Source organism: Erithacus rubecula, assembly GCF_903797595.1.
Source record: "Erithacus rubecula genome assembly, chromosome: 3".
Lineage (NCBI taxonomy): Eukaryota > Metazoa > Chordata > Aves > Passeriformes > Muscicapidae > Erithacus > Erithacus rubecula.
The window spans coordinates 85,359,770-85,380,995 of NC_136689.1; the positions used below are offsets into that span (position 1 = coordinate 85,359,770).

A 21,226-nucleotide genomic window follows, 5' to 3' on the forward strand; every position below is an offset into this window, starting at 1 on the left:
GTCAGTGCAGTAAGTCCATGGTTTTTCAGGCACTGGTGAATTCTTCACAAAACTGCTCTGGATTTTCACCTTCACAGGGTGTCCTGTGCTCTGTCTCCATGAATGACAGCAAATCCTATGTCATGGTCTGCCTTGGTTCAAGGCTATGTTTACAGGTGTGATTTCACCTCCACTTTTCCTGTAGCCTTCCTGGGAACAGGGAGCAGTGCACCTGTCTCATCTCTGCTGACAGATTGTTCTCCCCTCAGTTGCTTTGCTTTCCCTGCTCCTGCCCCTTGGGAGAGGAGTTGAAGGTATCCTCATCCTCAGCCCACAGCTCTCTGCAGGTGCTCTGCAGCTCTTATTGACTGACAGGTTCCTGGTGTCAGACTCAATGAAAGGCATTTCTTACATTCCCCTCAGCTAGTCAGGCTGCAGGGGCCACCACTGCTGCTGACAAGAGTTTGGGTGTTGCACAAAGGACAAGATATTTGGCAGCTGTCTCAGTTTGAACAAAAAGAGGCTTCCTGCTGCAAACAGATGCATGTAAAGATAAGCACTTCATGATGGTACCAATTAATATCACAGGAAATTCCCAGGCTTGTTCTTGAAATGGACACTTCTAAAGGAGAAAATTATGGTATCAAGTCTGTGTGTTACCTCCAGGGACTGGAACAAGTTATTCATTCATTACACATTTATGAGATTGATTATTCATCAGCTAATGTGTCTAGGAGTGCAAATGCCTATTTACTTGGTGTCTCAAGGTATTAAAACACTGCAACAACATAGTTAAAGGGAACATAATGGTCTTACAATCTCTACTAGTAACAGAAATATATTTCAACTCTTTCTTTCCTTTTGCATGTCATGGAACTCATTGGGGATACAACTGAGCAGAGATTCTGACAGGTTGTAGAGGTAAAGGGACTCAAACTATCAGGAAGCCCATGTTAGTTGCAGATTATTTGGTAACATTTCTGATGGACTACTCCCTCATCCAAGATCTTTTCTTGAAAGACAACTTTTCCTTGTTTCTAACCTGAATCTTCCCTGTTGTGGCCTATGTTCATTGTTTCTTGTCCTGCTTGTTGTGGGAATGAGGAATCGATTTTGTTTTATGCCCTCACCTGAGTCTTCCTGTATTGGGAGAAGTAGGAGGATCCTTTTATTTCTCTTGCTGTCTGTTCTTATGTGTCTACAGACAGAATCTGCCTTTCTTACAGGAGAGTGAAGCTCAATGGCAATCTTTTATGTGTCTTATACCCTTTTCCCATTGTTTTCTTGCATAGGCACTATTTCTCCATACTGCTGTTGCATAAACTCAGGGACAGTGATTGATAGATTAAAAAAAATAAATAAATTCAAGGATCTTATAATAGAGGGGGATCAAATCTCCTCAGCAAAGTAGTTGGTGTTTGTCTGGTGGTGACTGGAGTCTCTGCTGTAAGGGCCCTTGCAGCAGCATTTTCAGCTGTATGGTCTGAACCCTTGAAGCCCTGCTCTGCTCACTTCTTGTAATCCAGTTACCATCCACCACCATTTAATTCATTGCTACTTATATATCTTAACTGCATAAAAAACTCCTCTTAAATAAAAACCTGCGCATAAAATACTGTCCTGCCTGACCATTTATGAAGGAATAATTTGTAATGACTACTTAAAAATGTCTTTTATACTAAAAATTCTGAAGCAGCAACCAGCAAGAGCTGTCTTTGGGACACAGGGTGTTAACACAACTAGCTATACAAACTGGACTAGGTACAGTGTGACCTGGGAGGGAGGAGTCATTTCCAGAAGTGTAAATTCTCATCAGGGAGCCTCCTGTGACTCTTGTGAGTAATAGAATGGGAAGCTTTAAAAATATTTATTTTCGGAAAATTAATATTTAATCTTTTGTGTATTTTGTGGTTAAGGTAATGCTATCTGGAAAAAAAATTCTTTTTAAAGTGATCCATATTATTTAATTCCTAACTTTTCAAGTGTATTACATAAATTCATTTCTTTCTTTTTGAACAGAGGTATGATGACAGCTCATTTTCCCTTGATATTCCTTTGCATAAGCTATAATTCCCTCCCTTGCTCCCCCACTGAATCCCTTATTCTTTCTCTGGGCAGAGGAGGATAGTAGGAGGTTTTATGGTGCACTGGATCTTCTCTTAATGTCTGAACCAAAAAGGGTCATCTGGGTGCAAGCCTTGGTGCTCCTCAAATTGAGTCTTTTCTCCATCAAGTAAACTTTCTAACCAAAGTGAGAGTTTTGCATCCAGAAGGGTTCCTAGTTACTAAAAACTTTCTTTTTATATTTATTTTAGAATCCTGATAATCCAGGAACTGAGGTGGACTTTAAAATTTCCCAGAATCAACAGAGAATGACCTGACATGTGGTTGCTTCTCGGGCTCTGGGTATCTCTCACTGGCACTGGCACCAGACTGACCTTAGTGAGAGCAGGGCATGTACCTTGAGTAGAATCTCTGCTGTGCAGAGATAGTTCACTAGTTCACTGAAACTTGATTATTTGTTATTTGCTAGCTTATTTTTTTTATGGAATGTGACCATGGAAACTTTGATATGATTATGTGATGAAAATAAAACATGGATTAGATATGGATGTAATACCTTAGAAATAAGGTAAGAGACAAAAGTCAAGTGTTTCAAATGTTCTGTGGAAAGAAGAGTGAATTCTGGTTTTCTGATCTGTCCTGCAAGATTTGCTCTGATAGCTAGGGATTTATTGATTGAATCTGCATAATTCAAAGAAGCAAATTAGAGCTTTTCTGTCAGATTCTGAGAGTTCCATGCTGTGATTTTTATGTGCTTAAGCAAGAAAACTTCTTTTATTTTTTTTTTTACGGTCTTTTCTTATTTGCTTTACTCCTGATGCACAGGAGTAGTCTTCCCACCTTTTTTACAGCAGTGCTTCAACACATTCATTGCTCAAATTATAGCAAGAGATCAATGACAAGGGACGTGCTTGCTTCATTTGTGCTGTAGACAAATTACAAGTTTATAGAAAAGACTGTGTCTTGATTCCTGTTAGCCAGATTTGAGCACCAGTTGAGATCCCTGGGAATGTTAGTGACTAGGAGCTGTATGGGCAGGGGGTGGACCATGGCTCTAGTGGTCAAAACATGTGTGGGTCCTGATTCTGCCCTCAGCTGGGCTGGGCTGGCACCATGCTGTGCCTTCAGCAGGGAATCCTCAGTGGAAAATGCTGGTACCAAACCACTCTACAGGGCAACCAAAACAATCTTTGTGAATTACACTGAAAGGCATTGTGGTTTTATTTGCCAGCAGTGGTGTTTAGTTCCAAATGAACCTTGATATGGATGCATTTCTGATCATTCTTTCTTGATCTTGGACATCTAGCAAAACTAGACAGATTAAGCTCTTGCTATAATCAATATATATCTTGGTACATTACATTGGTGCCAATAATTTCTCTTTATATTAAGCATCCCTAAAATGTGACCTCTGTCAAAATCTTACACCTACAACTGAGGGAAGCAAGGAGCATTGTGGCTCCTTGAAATGTTATGAGAGAGAAAGTGCATTGGAGTGAGTAGAGGAAGTCCTATTACAGTAAAATAGAGCCTATTTTTACAGATGGTGTCAAATTCACTTGGCTTCATTTCTCATTAGTGCAATCAAGACTATGGCCTATGCTGGATATAAGTAAATTTAGGCAATGAAAAATAGCCCTATCACTGAATATTAAATGAACATTTTACATTTACAGAGGTTAAAGGAAGGATGATAGAGCTGAATAACTATTTGATAATTTTTTGATAAGTATTTGAGTCTATACCTCAATACACCTGCCAGGAAAATCCATGCTGAAAATTGTGGAAAAAATATTCTTTTTCTCCCCATTTGTTTTTAATGCTTAGACGATTTTATACTATTTCAAGGAAGCAGCTCCTTGGTGCTCAAAAGCTGCCCTGGTAAATACTGGGCAGGCTGAAGTCATCCCCTGATCCAATGTGTGTAGAACAGGGGAGGGGCTGTGGAGGCTCTCCCAGATTTTCCTGGCAGTGTGCACAGTCCGTGCTGTGGGAGGCAGAGCAGCTCCAGGGCTACACACCAGCTGAGCTGCTCAGCTTCTCTAAGAGTGCAGCTTGTAAAATGCCAGCAACCCCTCATGATGTTTCCACAATTTGTTTTATAAAATAGGCAATCCACCAAAGCTGAGCAATGTGGGAGCCCAGCACTGGGCACTTTTTGACTTGTGCTGCATCTCCTAGCAGGGCAACAACCAGTGTGGCTCTGAGATTAATGGTCTTAAGGTTATTTCTACCAATTGAAGATGTGACCCAGTGAGTTCAGATATGTCTTGACTGTGCAGTTCAAAGTCTCTTTTATTTAACTGCCCACTTCTGGTTTTGAGTGCCTCACTTCAGTGCATCATTTCATATTCTCTGCTCCACTTTATTCTAAACTTAGAATAAAGTATTGGGGGGCAGATGGTCAGTACCAAAAGCATCATAGCAATATCCTACTGCAGGTGGTCTGGGCTCAGTTTGGAAGGTTGCATCTAGGAAATTCAAACAGTCTAGAAAAAATATGAAACCTGCTTTCTGATGAACATCCTACCAGGAGAGCAGCTGGGGGAAACACTAAGGTTTTTTCTGGTCCTTTGTTTTTATATCTCTCATATTCTTGGCTCTGAATGTGCAAAGGGAAACAACAGTATAGGCAAGGGACCTTTTCTTTGCATGCTAGGAGGCCACACTTGTTTATAGGGAGACTGAATTATTTCAATCTGGTATATGTTTTTTGTATCAGAAACTTGTTTCAGTTTAGGTAAAATTCCTCTTGAAGTTTGGTTGGTTTTCCAGTTCAGTTAATCCCATCATAAAACTGCATTTCAGAGTTACCTTTATGCAAGTGCTGTTACAAGAATCAGAATTCACTTGGTGTGTGCTGAACACACTGAGCTGCTTCTTCAGCTTAGTACCCAACATTCAAAACTGAGCATTGTGAACCCGGATGGACAGCAATATCCTCACTTACGTGTAAAGCCCAACTTGTGCAGTTGCATAAATAAACAAAATAAGCTCACACAACAGGGGAAGTGTGAGCTAACAGAACAAACCAAGGCACTATGCTAAAACAGAACCAAAGTGTGTCTTGCCCAATGCATTCCAAAGCCAGTTTTTCCAGGTTCTCTGTGTACTGGAGAATAATGGAACTCACGGTGCCTTTCTGGTTTCTATTTATTTTAAAAGACCAGAGAGTAATTAATTACCTTTATTTTCAGTTAGGTTGACAATACTTTAAAAGAAGCCATGACATTGCACATGGAATACCTGCATGTATTTTCTGGTGACTAACCATGCTGTTTAATACTTGATTACTAAAAACAGAAGCTCTTTGCTTATGCTCATGCTCCATGCTCATGCTTCTTCCATGCAGTTAAAGTAGATGTTTTCACTGCTTTTAGTTGGCATCTTCCTGTTTGTTCTGTACTTTCCTAATCAGTTGTTTGTCAGCCACATGAAAATCTTTAGTAGGTATTTGCAGTTTGTCTTCCTTTAAGGAATACTCTTCTATATAAGCATAAAATCATACAAGTAAAAAAGATAGCAAGTACCTAAAAAAACCTTATAATTTTACTAAAATTAATATATTTTTACTGAATATGTTTTTGCAATATTTGCTCAAGTATACTACAGTGTTCTACATGCAAATGCATACACAGGTACATGATCCCTATCCTTGACCTTCAGATTTCTCTTTTTATATCACCATTAAACACCAATTTGTTACTAATGTATATTTTGCAATTAAAAATTTATTGCTTTAAAAGCAAAGGCAGTTTTCCGCCTAGTCCTTAATTAATTTTTATTTAAGACACTTATATATTTATAGTGACTTACTTCTTATTTCATTATAAACACTGTAGTGCTTCAAAGAACTTTTATGTTTCTGAAGAGTTTTCACTTTAACCGCAATGGCTCCTCATAAAAAAATTTCAGCACCCATCTCAATCCATAGACTGTGATGTTATTGCAGCTGTAGGCACAAAGATGTGAGGTTTAATGCTGGCAGATTGGTTCAGAAAGGGTCAGGTGGAAACATGACTTAGGCCTCATTCTCCCTCAGTGAAAAGTTGAACAAAGCTCAGATAAACTATTACTGTGCCTGCCAGACATAAGCAAGGTCCAACTAACTTCAGTGCATGCCAACTACACAGCTAAGGGAACAAAAATATATTGGACCTACTGCTTACCCTTCTGCCTGCATCATCATTCCTCGTGCCAGAGCAGCACACTGCTCTCCCTAAGGACAGCAGCAGGAGTGGCTGGGAGTGTTTGCCACACCAAGGCACCGTGATTTCCTGTGCTTAATGAAAGCCACACTCCAGTATCTGCACAGAGGACTGGGTTGTGCTTCCACCCTCAGCCCACCAATTGTCTGTACTGCAAACCCCTTGGCCCAATCCCCAAGAGAATATTTTAGACTATCTCGAACCTGCTGAACCCCTGCTTATCTTGCAGGCTTTCCCAGTGTTGAAATAATCTGAAATAATCACCTGAGCCCTATTCAGTATGCAACCTTTCAATTCCCCCAACTACTTTGTGCTTTTGGTAATGATGTAGCTGTAGATAAAATAGATTTTGCTTCCTTATTTTACAGACAAACCTACCCTGAAGCTGGATGGAAGGAACTGGCCAGCAGTAATTCCACAGCACACCTTCTCTGACCTTCTTTAAGTCTTTAAAGCCATTTTTCTCTATCTGCTTTTATTTTTCTTTTTTGTTTTCTCTTTAGAGAAGAAGAGAAAGCATAATTTAGAAGAGGAATAATATTTTCAAACGCTAAAAAATGCAACAGCTTTGCTGTTGAAAAGCAGGATACAGGTGGGAAGGGAGTAGTTTAGGCTGGTAGTCAGGCATTTGCAAACTAAGTGGGATTCTGCATTACATAGTCTGCAGGAGGTCACACCTAAGTGATCAAAGAAAACCCATAAGAAAGTCTTAATCTGTAACAATGGAAACAAACATGCCTTTCTTTTTGGCACAAGGAAGGGTAAGGTGGACTTCTGTGTGCAAGTTAAATTAAAGAAACATCACGGTGCTTCTGCATGGTCAAATTGCCTTAAACAATGGGATCACAGTGTTCTGGGAAACACAGCAGGTAAAATTGCTAAGCACATATGAGAAAACTGAAATCTAAATTGCAGTACAAACAAATGACCTGCTGCTATAAACTGTACCCTTACAGATTTGCTTACTGATTGCAACATACTTTTTATTATGTGTATAAGCTGTAGATTGAGCAAGATTATTTGTTTCCATTTATATCTTGTTGGAAAACAATGGGAGATCACTGTTAGAGTGAGGTAGATTACTGCCAATCATTTTGATATGTGAAATGAGGAAATTGAGTAAGCATTATTCTTGTCACTTTCAGCTGAGTTATTTAACTGAAACCATAGCTTAAAAGGTGGGATTTTTCACACTGTTTAACTGGAAGTACTTAATGTAGCCAGAGATTGACATTGATGCTTGAATGGATGAAATATCTGTTTAAGTATTGCAGTGCTGAGTAAGGATAACAGTATAATTGGTGAGGTGTGATATGCATCAGGAATGTCAGCTGACCATATTAAGTAAAATCTTGTTCATCTTAATGATCATCATGTGAATGATTTCAAGGATGCCACTGAATGAGATTCTTTTATAAAGCTAGACCATTATTTCAATATATAAATGAAATGGGACTGTGCCCACAGATTCTTTTAACAAGATATGCATTCATTTATTCTAGTCCTGCAATAAAAATAGCTGATTGAATTGATACTATCTTAACAGTTTTTTCTTCCTAGTATATCTATATCTCCTGTACAGTGAGTTTTCTGTGCAAATTATAAGTCTGTGTTATGGTTGTCCTGTTTTGCTTTGCTGGAAAGTGGTACTTTAATGAGTGTCAGTTTTGTGATGCTAGCAATAACTTTCAGCCATTCACAGTGAGACTTTTATTTTCAGTTGCCTTCTGAAAACATCACAATTTCATTAGCCTCAGCTTAATCCAGAGACAGAGCAGTTTATCAGATAAAGAAGGCTGAGTAAGCCTCACCTATGTAATATGTGGCAAGTTCTGTCATTTCTCTGCCCTTACCTGTTAGTTGTGCCATCTCTGTAAATCAGTCTGCAGTGATGGTACTTGCACAGCACCTGGCACAGCTGACATAAATTTTACTTCTAGTTCTACCCCATTCATTGCAAGGCCTGAGGGGGTGGCACAGCCTCTTTGTAATTGCATGGTGCTGCATCTCAAATAGTAAAGGATTTCTATGCCTACTGTGGAGAAGAATGACAGCTCTGGAAGTCTTTAATATTCCTGCTGAGCAGTAAGGCACAATAAGCATGCCAAATTGAGATGGTGCATGAACTAGACAGTCTCTCAGAGATTCCCTGTTCTTAACCATTACTGATCAGTGTCTACTACAGAGAGAAGAGGCTATCTCCTAAAGAGTGTGTCAGGGAAACAACCCTTGTTCTTTGCTATCTGCACAGTTTTCTCTAAGTGTCAGCCCAAACCTGTCAAACAAGGATACAGTACTGACCACCACACACTTGTTGTCCATCCCTTCCAAGGCAATGCTTACGCAGCTGTGGAATATTCCTCACACACATCTCTGTGTTGCATGTGTCCTTATGAAACTAAGCTGAGGCAATTAGAAAAGTGTAAGTATTGCTTCCTGACACACCATGGAAATCCTCAATAGAAAACCAGTTTGCTCCTGGATAAGGTAGCACAGTGTCTGCTGCCTCTAGAAGATGAGCACATCAGAAGGAGGTGGGAGATTTCTCTAACACAGCAGCCACAAGAAATCTCAGTGCATTATGGACAGTTGGACCAACTGAACAACCAGTATCAAATTAAGGAGGAGACAGCAAGGAGGATTTGAAATCTTTTGCTCTCTTGTCATAGATACTGTGATATTGCCTGTCTCTCTAAATGAAATAACAATAGGGAAGCCTCAGGGCAGATTGTCTGCTTCCCCTCTCTTGGGGAGTATGCCTTGTTTTGTTCAGCATATTAGAGGTGGCAGATCCATTGTAATGCAATGTCAAAGACCTTTGGGACTTAAAAATTGTTGTGTGCGTGGTATTGGAAGGGCAAAGAAAAAGCATTGACCCTACCAGATGTGATCTTTTCAGGTGGTGTGTATGCACTTGGGTTGACCAACCTTAAAGAAAATGAAATCATTCAGATGATTGTCCAAACTTAGAGCAAATACAATTATTTTCATTTATTGTCTCCACAGATTTAATCAAAACTCCTTGAGGAACCTTTGCATTACAGATTACATGGTGGACCCAGTAAACTTTTCTTAAAATCTCGTTCACTTCTGCATTTGACTGAAATGTTTGTTAGATACAAACAGCCATTTGAGAAATACTTACCTATGTGATAAAACACTTTGCCATGCTGGTTGTTTTGTACTCACACACAAACAACAAATCCAGGTGCAAACTAGCATGGTCATTTTTTTTCTGTTAGTTATTCAGTTATTTCTTACTCACCTGTGTCTTGCTGAAAGTTGTTTTCATCTGTTCAGCAGGTAGAAACATTCTGCTTACTATGCAGTGGCCATTCATGAGCAGTGTCATTCTTCCTCCACCATAAGGCAGAAGTAGAAACTATTGTTAACAATGCATAACAAATAGAAAACAGCTGACAAACCACCCACATGTTAAAAGTGCCTTGTCCAAACAATTCAATGCACAATTAACAAAAGTGTCTGCAGAAATCTGCCCATTAACAATTTCCCAATGGAAAATAGGGCTGGATAATGCACTTTCAGACTATCTATATTGGATGCAGTAGGACAGTAAGGTTGCATCCTCATGCTTCCAGAGAACAGAAACATTCTTTGGGGCTGCTCAGAGCAGCTCATTTTAAATTAACTGAAGGTATGGACATGGTGAGTATAATGGAGGTACAACAAACCCAGTCTGTACATTTTTACTGAAAACCGAGTTACATAAGTATGTTGCCTGCTCCAAGGATCCAGTGGGTTGATCTTGGCCACTGGCTAGGCACCCACCTGAATGTTCCCTCAATCCCTTTCCTCAAAAATCTCATGACTGAGAATGAGTTAGATAATTTACCAATTACTGTCACAGAGAAAATAAACTCAGCTTGGGGACTTGAATACCTTGCAGACCAACACAACCCTGCTAGCTGAAATACCAATCAACCTGAGTGGTGACCTTTTAGAGTGGACAGGTGTTGGAGTAAGCACATGCCTGCAATAAGAAAGTCTTTTTGTTTGGACAGAATAATGATTTCATGGTAATTGAAGTAAGCTTTGAAGGAACTTATGTAGACACACGGATTTGTATGTAAACCTCATTTGTTTCCCATCAGTTTTGAATAGATACAATTTCTCTGTATAGAGTATGAATTCCAAGAGCAGTCACTGTTCCAATGCAGGCAGTTAGAAGCAGCTCTTTCTGCAATATCTCTTGAGTCTGGTTTCCCTTTTCTGGGCAAGGCTCTTAGCAATTCTTCCAGCTAGTGTGCAAGAAAATTTTTGAGGGAAGAAAATTCTGAGTTTCACTGGTATCTTCTAGGGTAATTAGAATAAATGAAGGATTTTATTTTCAGAGTTCTTTGCAAGCCCATCCATAGTTTAGGAAATAAAAAAATTATACAATGATAATTGTAATAATCCCCTGTACAGACCTGTGATAATCTTTCAGTGTTTTGAAATTTTGCATAAATGAGTAACTAAAATGTATACATGGGGTCAGACAGGTCTGTCTACCTAAGCCAGTATCCCACCTACAACAGCAGCCAAAATACCAAGTTAGCTTAGCCTAACATAACATATTCAGCTTTCAGGATATTTAACACTTTAAGAAGCCATGCAAACATATTTTGTCCTGAACAGACATTGAATAACCATTCTGAAAGTACTGGAAGAAAACTGTCCTCAGATTTCTGTTCACTTCCCAGTGCCTGGGGTCACACCAGTGGCTATGCCCCATCCCTCCTCCCACCTCCTGGTTTTCAATGAAAAACAACATGAGTAGGTAGCAGAGGGGAATAGTGATAGCAGCCAAGGTTGGTGATCTGGGCAATCAAGGGTTTTGGGGACAGACATGCTCACAACTTAGTTGCCACCTACACAGCCAGAGATCTAGTCAGCCAAAGTCAGTCAGAACATTTCCATCATAATCTTCTAAAGGTGTTTCCTAACCATGGCCCTTCCGTCTGATCAGAAGCATGGCCCATCCTATGGTGGAAGTCACAAGCCCTCCACTTGTAGCATAGGAGTCTCAGGGCAAAGTCTTTATCTGATCTGCATCAGATAAACAGAAGATTGACACAGAGTTCAAGCAACCTTGCTTATTTACTAAAATAATGGTATTTTATCACCATAATAAACAGAAGGTGACTATTCCATATGCCCTATGTCCATGTGTTTGTCTGGGAAAATCTCTGTGTCTCCCATCATGAGAAATAGTTAAGATGAAGACCACTAACTACACAAGAAAGACCATTTCTTCTTTTTTGAGGGGATAAAATTCAGTAGCATTTCTTATTTCTATAAAATGAGAGTTTTGTTTACCAATCTCTTTAGTCTTCAGTAGCACCTGAATGCTTGGATGCCAGACCTGAGGATCCTCAGAAAATTCTAGCCTAAAGCCTGCCTGCCTGAGTAGGCTGCACTATTTGAACTTAAAATTGTACATAAGCTCCTATGTAGATACGTATATAGAAATCTCAAATCACATATCTGCACTAATGCTCTCTAACATCTCTGCATGTTGCAAGGGATGACTAAGAATTCAGAAAAAGAGCAAAATGAATGAGAAAAATTTCACCAGCTGTATTTAAACCAGACCAAAGGACAGCCTCCCTTGGTATCACCCTACAGCCCACTATAATGCTTCATAGCCTGGGTTAACACAGACTAGTACTGGTCCATGTTTCTTTTACCACTGCAATAACTTGCTTTTTGAAGCCCACACGTTTGCAGCTTCCCACCACATCCTGTGGCGATGAGTTCCACCCTTTAATTATGATCCTTGTGGAAAGAATCCTTTCTTGGGTTTTGTGTTTTAAATTTGTTAACTGCTCATTTTATTGTGACTACTTCCTTTGCTATGAATTAAAGTGAAAACCATTATTTATTCACTTACTCAGTACTATTCATGACTGTCCTGGGGCTCTGTCACAGCCCTTTTCCTCATTTGCTCCTCTTCCATCTGAAAATCCTAAAGCCTTTCATTTTTTCTTTCCTAGTACAGAAACCATTAAATACCTTTGATCATCCTGTCACCCTTTTCTTTATCCTTCTATTGCCATCCTGCCATTTTTGAGGTGAGATGACTGGAGCTGTATTCAATATTCAAAATGCTAGGTGGGCAATGGATTTCTTTGGCAGCATTATCGTGTTTCTTCTGCTGTTTTCTGTTCTATTCATAGTATTTCCTAGTATACTGCTTTATTTTTTTTTTTTTGACAGTTGATGAGGATTTAGGTGACATTTTCATAAGGCTGTCTCCAGGCTCTCTTTTCCAACTAGTAGTTAATTTCACTGTGTGTTTATAGATCTCCCAGGGTGCAGGAAGGAGAGCTCAGTCATTTAGCCTTGAAAACACAGCTAAATTACAAGAGGGGTTGGGCTGTAAATAGAAGACTGTTGATAGAATTTTATACTTGCTCAGTTCTACTGGAAAATTTTATTCTTCTAGGTTGTGTTATACCATAGGTTTCTCTCATATATGTGATGCAGTGTGAATGTTTGCCACAGATCTCATCTTTTTAGTGGGTTGTAGGTTGTTTTAACATGAGAACATTAATTCTAACAGGAAACTCATTCAGGAAAGAGTTCATTTTGATGAGTTTTAGAGAGGGTTTTGCTAATTTTGCCACTGTAAGACATATCCTGACCAAAACTAAGGGAATCCAAACAAATGCATAATCCTCTGAAGTACTGACTCAATGGAAATGTTATCCCATAGCCTTCAATATCAGGTAGAGATGCACAGCACTTCAATCTTTTGCTTAGCTGAAATGTGCTGTTAGTATCATAATGATTGGTAAAATGGAGTTCTGCAGCTTAATGAAATCTGGAATTGAATAAATCACTTCAGGACTGTAAAAACCTCACTGTGAAAGTTTAAATAGTTGTTTCTAAAAGAGTGCTGACAGAATAAATATATTGCTGCAAGCTGATCAGCTTCATCTCTGACTTTTAAAAAATTACTGTGTTATATTTCAATGATTGCTGTCAAAAATTCCTTAATGGGCCAAAGACACCTCAGTATCATATCACAAGTAGATATCTTTTTAAAATTAGGTTTTCAGCTGTCTCCTTTCATGGATCGAGAATCACTTGACTTTGTCCTTGTTACAATAAGTTTCTATTTTCAAATTTGTGGCTGCACTACAGTACAGAAGGTAGAGATCTATGAAGTTTTCCTGTTAATGCAGTTTTCTCTGAGCAACATTTCTGCTCCTTACTAATTCTGTTTATTCCTGCATGTTATAGGCAGAGTTTTATTAGTATAGATTTTATATCTTCATTCCATTCTAAGTCCTGGGATCTTGGAAAGATTGACAATGGAAACATTATTTCTTAGCCTAGGAGGGCTGACTTTGGCCAGCAGCCAGGCACCCATCCATCTAGTCATTCACTTCTTCTCAGCAGAACACGGGGAGAGAGTATTATAGAAAATCTTACAGATTGGAATAAAGACAAGAAGATAATTCACTGATTGCCATCATAGGCAAAAAAAAAAAAAAAAAAAAAAAACCCAACCAAAAACCCAGACACCACTTGGGGAAAATTAATTTAATTTTTTGCCAATTAAAAATAGCATAGGAAAGTGAGAAACAAAGACAACACTGAACACACTTACCCTCTACCACTTTTTTTTTTAATAGGGTCAATTCCACTCCTTAATTCCCAACTCCCCTAACCCCTTCCACCATAGCCTGCATAGATGGAAGCACTTCTCCCAGTCTTTCAGTTTCATTTTGATTTTGAGAGTTAAGAGGGCTTCTTGATACAGCCAACTCCCCTGTTGTCTGTTAAGGACAATTGGAAATTACAAAGATAGACTTTAATCTAGAATAATGTTTGAGTGCAAAGAGATAGTCTCAGCTACTGGACCACAAATTAAGAGGCCAAATACATTAACTAGTCCAAAAGATAGCAAAAGGTCATTTGTTTGCAAGGCATTTATGGACATGATTTTCTGTGCTTGTTTTGGAAAGTCATTTATTCCAGTAAATTGTTTTTTTAAACAAGAAAGGAGTCAGATTTCTTTAATTTTCACTGTTCTCTGTCCACTGTAAGAGCTTGGAAATGTAGGTATGCAAGATAATAAGTTATATAATTACTCTTCTCATTGTTCTGACACCTTTGCACTCCAGGAAGTTTGATCCGAGCAGTTCAACTTCTGGAAGCCCATGAAATCCCTACAAATCCAGTGGGGAAATAAAAACATATTTTATGAATTAATAACCTCATAAAATGGAAAAGCAATCTATCTTGGACAAGTTTTGATTAAGTATTTGATAGGTGACAAAATTACTAAATGCTTGATTCTTTTCTTTTTCAGAGCATACTCAACACTTTTAGATATCTCAAGACTCCAAAAGGTGACCACCGACAGCAGGTTTTTAAATATCACTGCTCTTCTGACAAGTAAGTTCTTCATTCTCAGATTGTTTTTTTTCTCTCTGGTATTCCTGACTTGTATTTAATTCTTGTATTTATTATATGGACTATCCCATTTATTTTCTGGGCCAAGTAAACATGAGTGCAAATTGAATAGTATGGAATTGCTCTTAAATTTCCCAGCTAGAATGAGACCTATCAATATTACAGACAGAGCTGAGATAAAGCACTGACTCACCCAATTATCCCAACTTGTAGAGCCAATGGAACTGCACTCATATCTCTGGATGTTTTGGGAAACCTTTTTCCTGGTAAAATATTTTTTGGATGGAAAAACTGAGTTATTTAAATATTTGTATGTCCTTGCTGAACTTAGGGAAAGGAAGCTAGAAGAATTTGGAAACTGCTGGAAGTAATATTGTCTGAGGATAGCCTCTGCAGTTAGAGGAAAGAGTGTTAGAAGAACTGGTAAGGACTGGGAAAAATGGAGAGAAAAAAAATTGCACTGGAATGAGGAGAGGGAGGATCCTTAATAAAAGGAATAGAAAAGAAAATTCCTTTCTGTTCAGGACTTCTTGAGGGACAGCTTCAGAACTTATAAAAATTTTAGTTTTCCTGTGCATAAAGTTTAACTTTCATAAGATACTGCATTTTATAATACAAAGACATTCTAAACAATGAAGTTCACTTTTCATAACTTCTTAAGTGAGAGATCTTATATATCCAGAGACTGCTGCTCCAAAAATATCAATGGACATTCTTGTAACACTACTAAATTTCATCTTTCTTCTATTTCCTTAAAATTACATTAAATGATATGTTATTTGCTACTTCTTGGAATATATTTCTCATATTTCACTTCATTGTAACCAGTAGATTTTATGAAATGTATTGCCTGGTTGCAGGTTGGTTCAATTTAGACAATCATGTTTTATTACTCTGTGGATGATTGGTATTGAAATTTTATGAATTTCTTCTTTTTTTTGCCACTCCATATTTCTGAGATGAAGAAGAGGCTACATTGAATTTAGTTCATACAGTATCAAATATTTTGTGACCTTGTATATAATAATTAAGCATGTTTAGCTACCAGCAGTGTCCAAAGCAAAAGTCTTCTGATGTATCACTTCTTATAAATGAAGAAAAAGTGACATAAAGAACATGCTCTATCAAACAGCTGCCCATGGGAATAAAAATATTTGGATTTATATTTATAAAAACAGCTTCCTTCTTTCTTATTGCTTTGGTGCTTTTCAGGCATTTTAGCTAGAAGCACACAGCCAAACTTTTGAGTCTTATTTGGGGTCTTAAAGGATGCCAGGGTCATGGCTTCTATTTCTCTTCTGCCAGGAACCAGAAATACCGAATATATCACATGTTACTAAGTGATCCACCTGTATTTCTGCATGTTTCCCTTTCCTATTTGGGCCAGAACATATCAGAGATGTGGATAACAATACAAGCTTCCTTTTCTAGTTAAGTGACCATTTGGCTGTATTTTGCCAAGAGGACAGACAGGCTAGGGCCAGCAGCTTCCATTCTTCTTGGAGTTGTCTGTGAGATGCAGTTTTGAAGCTCTGTCCTGTTTACCATGAAAAGCAGACCCTAAAGAAGAGGAGGCTGTTTGACACAATGAATCCAAGCTTAATAATTGAATTATTGAATCTCTGTGGCATTAAGCATGTCAGGAGTGTGCACGAAACTGATTTATCGGTTCATCAACTCAGGAAATAAATAATAAATTGTGAATCAATCTGAATTGAGAAAACAGAGGGTTTAATTTTGAGGTGAAGCAGGGGGGCAAGTTCCAAGGAACATTCATTTCTGCTTAGAAAAATTAATCTCTTTTCATTAACAACATTGTATTTTGAGGAAATGCTACAATAGCAAAGGAGAGTGATAGGCATATACCCACAGATGAAGTAATGGTGGTCATATCTCCTTTAATTTTATAGTACAACATTGTAATAGTCACAGGGTAAAACCCCTCTTCTTCTATATAATATTGGAACACAAATCCCTCACCTCTGATCACAGTACCTATCCGCTTCCTTACTGCTATGGTGTCTCCAGCAAAGTATTTATTAGTATTTATTATTTATTTATTCAAATCATTCAGTGTTCTCATAAAACATTATTCCCTATACAATGTCAGTGAAGCACGTGCTAAGTAGAAATATTATAGACAACATCTGGCAAGAGGCATCATAACTGAGGGAGAGTTTTTGCCGAAGATACCAGCAAGGTTCACAATTAGATGTTTTCAGTGTTTTGCAGACAACCTGGAAGCTGACAGAATATTCTTGTCAATGACATTTGCCAATGATACAAGCAGTCCAGGCCACTTGCTCTATCAAGCAAACAGGGTTGCTTGGTAACCTCAGCCCATCTGTGTATAGCAACATACTGAATTTAGGCATAAAGAGTACTAGCTTCATCAAGAGAAAGAGGAATTGTGTCCTAAGGGGCCCTAACCTTTGGGGAAAGTATTTCAGCAATCACATCAAATAAGCAACTTCACTGAAAAAAATTGATAACATAGAACAGGAGTTGTTGCTTTGGTTGTGAGTCTGACTTTGGTGAGACTGATACCAGAAGGCTGTGTACCAGGAGGTGCCTCTGATTAAGAAAGAGTGCTGTAAAAAACATAGAGGATCAGCAGAAATTATTACTCTGTCTTTGTTCTGTGAATTTACTTTGTAATTAGTTTTCTGGAAAGGGGTTTGTTCCTCTCCTTTGGTATTATTGAAGTATTCTGGCTTTTTCCCAAAGTGCAGCAGTAAATAATATGGTGGTTAACCTTGCTAGTTTGATAATCTAGACTGGGAGGTACAGCATTACCCAAAACCAAAAGTGGGTAACCTCCTTTTATATCATCTTCTCCCTGCTTACTGCACTCTTGACTGGCAGCATAATTCCTGTAGTCAAAATAATGATGGGAGAAAAGTTTGATCACTATAATCAGTCCTGTTCCACTGCTGTGAGAATATCATACAACAGATTATTTTGGCTGCTACTTTGTTTACATTAGGTACTTACATTAGTAAAAATGGACCTATATTAAGTAGCATTAGAGAATTGCACATCAGTTCCTAATATATTTATTCAGATTCTTGATATTTGCTTTTTGTTTTCTTAGAAACCAATGAGTGACATTTCACGTTTGTGCTTACTTATTTATTACATATATTAAGGTGATTTGTTAGATTAGCCATTCTTTGTACTGAGTAAACAGATCAGTGTGTTTTTTTCTGTGCCCTGCAAGATTTTAAAGTTAGCAGATTTCAGTCTCTGCCATGGAGCTTTTCCCTACAGTGGAAAGTAAGATTTTCTGCCTTTTATCAGCTCTCAAGAGATAGAGATACATGAACTAGATATTGCATAAAGCTAACCTGAATAAAGTGAAGAAAATACCTCCTCTGAACATGCAGACAAAGCCACAGATATCAAACTTGGACTAAACACTTCTGTCAGAGGCTGTGTTCTCCAGTCACTTAAACTCTCCCAGCTCAGTGGTTTGATGGTCAGCAAATATTTACCAACATACACAAAATACTTAAACTCTGCATGTTATTTAACGCAAATCCAGATACTGAATTTAAGAAGTTTGGCAGTACATTGTTAAAAATTCACTTTCAACTTTAAATTAGCTTGTTTAAAATGAAAGGCTAATTTAAAATAAAAATATATATTTAAATTGATAAATGCATCTATTTAAAAAAGTAAAAAAAAAAAAAAACAGTTTAAGCAAAATCCATTTTTGTATTAAAAATTATGCATGACTTCCTATGCAGGCTGCCTGCAGGACAATAGAAAATAAAGCAAGCAGCTCTACTTTGCATGGCTATTTGGAAACCCTTGAGGTGTTAAAGAAGTGAAAGAGTGGCTTGCCTAAGGCAACAACTGTGTACAATTTAGATGTTGATTTGTTTATACAATAAGCATAACAAAAAGGCAAAATACTAAATTAATTCTCTTAGTGAAAATAAATAGAATTATTACCATAAAGAAAACCAATATTATTGCTTATTTGGGGAATTTCAGAACCAGATTAAATGGACAGTGAGATATAAAGGTAACATATTTCTTGTTTCAGCTTCTAAAGACAAGATAGCATCCCTGCAAATATATTTGAGTTCTGTTTGGTAGTTATACAATGTGAAGAAAAAAAGCTAAGTGTATATTTCATCTTTCTTTTTTCCTAGAAATGCACCTTAAGTCTTAGGCACTACTCCAGTTCCCTAATGTAAAATTCTGTTCAAATGACTGTTATGGATTTGCTTTCAGATACTTTTTCTCAGATTTCTAGCAGAATTTCTGCAGTAGAAGCCAAATGGTACCGAATTCTTTGTTGTAGAAAAAGGCCCAGGAAAATTCGGATGAGTGTAGAAAGACTATAAATAAAAAACATTAGCCTCTGACCCAACAATTGTCCAGAAACAAGTGCAATTATGTAGACAAATGGCGCCGATCACAATCTCCTCTCCCCACAGTGTGGCAATTGCTCAGCATAGAGCCTTGCCGAATAGATAGATGTGCTTTTGACACCAGCAGGATGGAATATGCCTGCCCACAGTGAGATAGAGCAGTCATTGACTGGGCTGACAGCTATAACAAATAAAGATCTTGGCTCAACGGGAGATGTTGAGCACCTGTGAAACTTGTCTTTGCTAATTCAGATTTTTGCAGTTGAATGCAAGAGTGAATATGAAGGGTCATAGTCATAGCAGAGTGGACATTTGAAAGAGGAAATCAGTTTAGGGAGCCTCTAATCAGTCAAGAAATGCCAATGGCACCAGACACAAAAAAAAAAAAAAAAAAAAGAAAAGAATTCAGATTTCAAATTGCATTCATGGATTACCTGTTACCTCAAGATTTTGTGCTGGAGCCACCTGATGCTGAACCCACAGGCAGCACTTGCACTCCCTTCAGCAGAGGAAGCTTTTTGCAGCTCTCCCTTCCTCCCCAGAAATGTGTCTGTGGCCCAAGCCTGATCCTGATTCCTCAAGGGAACCCTTTGAGGGCACCCTTGTGAAATCCCCATTTTAAGGGGACACTCTGCAGGGGTGCTGGTGGCAACAGGAGTTAAGTGGGCAGGTCCTGCTGGGGTATTGGGTGCCATAGTCACTCATGGATTCTCATGCCTCAGAAATCTCATGGACACAGGTCTGTCTAACTTCTGGCATCTGATGGAGGATACTAAGTTTAGTCATGCCATTGTCTCACACTCTTTCAGCTTACACAGAGCAGGAGTACTTGGAGGGCAAGACCTTGAGGGATTCTGGTCCTCTTAAGGGCTGAGTGAGCCTTACAACATGTCCAGTTTCTTTATGTTACTGAGCAAAATCAACTGTTCTCCAGAACTGGGAGCTGTGGCTAAGTGCCTGAGCATAGTCAGGATCACTGTGAGCTCCAGCCCTCATTCCTGGAAGTGAAGAGTGGTCTCAGCTCCTCACAGAGCACAGGCAGGAGGCTGCTCTGCTCCTGCTCTCCAGCGGGCAGAGGCAGCTGACCCTTCCAGGTTTGCCCCCATGGGCACAAACCATGGGTGCCCCATCAGCAGCCCTTCCAGAGCACAGCATTCTGGGCTGAAAGGGTCTGCAGGGTCAGCGTGCCTGTTCCAGCCCTCTGGCTGGAGAGCAGTGCTGCAGCAGTCCACGTTAAAAATAGAAGAAATCGATGTGGCTGCAGCTGGGATCCCTGGGGCCATGAAGCATGTCTGTGACACCCTGCCCACAGCAGCTCCTCCTGGGGCTCTGGCAAAGGGCTGCAAATTCCTGACCAAAGAATTTGGGACAGAGAGTGAGTGTTCAACATCTTCTGAAGCAGGACTGCCACTTTTGAAGTGTGATTCCCTCATTCTGATAGGACAGGGCAGGTTCAGTCCAGCTTAAGAACAGTTTGGCTGAATGCAGTCCTGTGTAGTATTTTTGTATTGTAGTAGCAATAACCAGTTAAAAGATAACACTTATTAGGCAGATACAGACACATTATTTGCCTGCCTTGTCAAGGTAGAAATGAGCAAAAGGCCAGAAATACAGCTCATTAGGAAGGAACTAAGCCGTATAATTATCCTAAGAAAATCATAATTTTTTTTCTTTCTTTCTCTTTTTTCTTTTTTTTTTTTTTTTTTCTTATTTTTTCCCTAATGTTCTTACTATTCACCGAGATTTATGTATTGAATGGAAGACCAGAGCATCTGTCTTCTGGCCTATCAACTTCATCAGGCTTGGGGAGTACAGGGGGAAAAAAGGGAAAAAAAAAAAAGTGAGAGTAATAGTATGAATTATTTTATACTGCCATATGGAGTTCAATTGGTCAAAACAAAACAAAACAGGAGATCTCCATTTCAATGCTATTTGTTTTATAATAGAAACTTTCCTTTTCTTCATCCTTCTACTTCCAGATGGGTCTTATTCAGTGTATTCAATCCTAGCTGAAAAGCCACTGTTGTCCTACAGGAGAGACTTCCCTCCTTTTCCTGTCACTCCTGGGTGCTGTGAATAGGGCTCTGTTTCTCTGAGGCTGAGATCCATCAGTGGGAAGGTGCACTGGGAGCAGCTGAGTATTGCCCTCCACTCCTGAAGGTCAAG

General features: G+C 38.7%; 1 protein-coding gene across 10 annotated transcripts in view; it reads left to right on the forward strand.

The window, feature by feature from the left end:
• The window catches only part of LOC306800413 (poly(rC)-binding protein 3-like), a 492,346-nt gene that overhangs the window by 309,749 nt on the left and 161,371 nt on the right, over nucleotides 1-21,226 (forward strand). For all 10 annotated transcript variants that reach the window (XM_079302502.1, XM_079302503.1, XM_079302504.1 and 7 more), the window contains one exon: nucleotides 14,575-14,660. The gene's annotated coding sequence lies outside the window, so the exon portion shown is untranslated. The remainder of the gene's footprint in view (nucleotides 1-14,574; nucleotides 14,661-21,226) is intronic.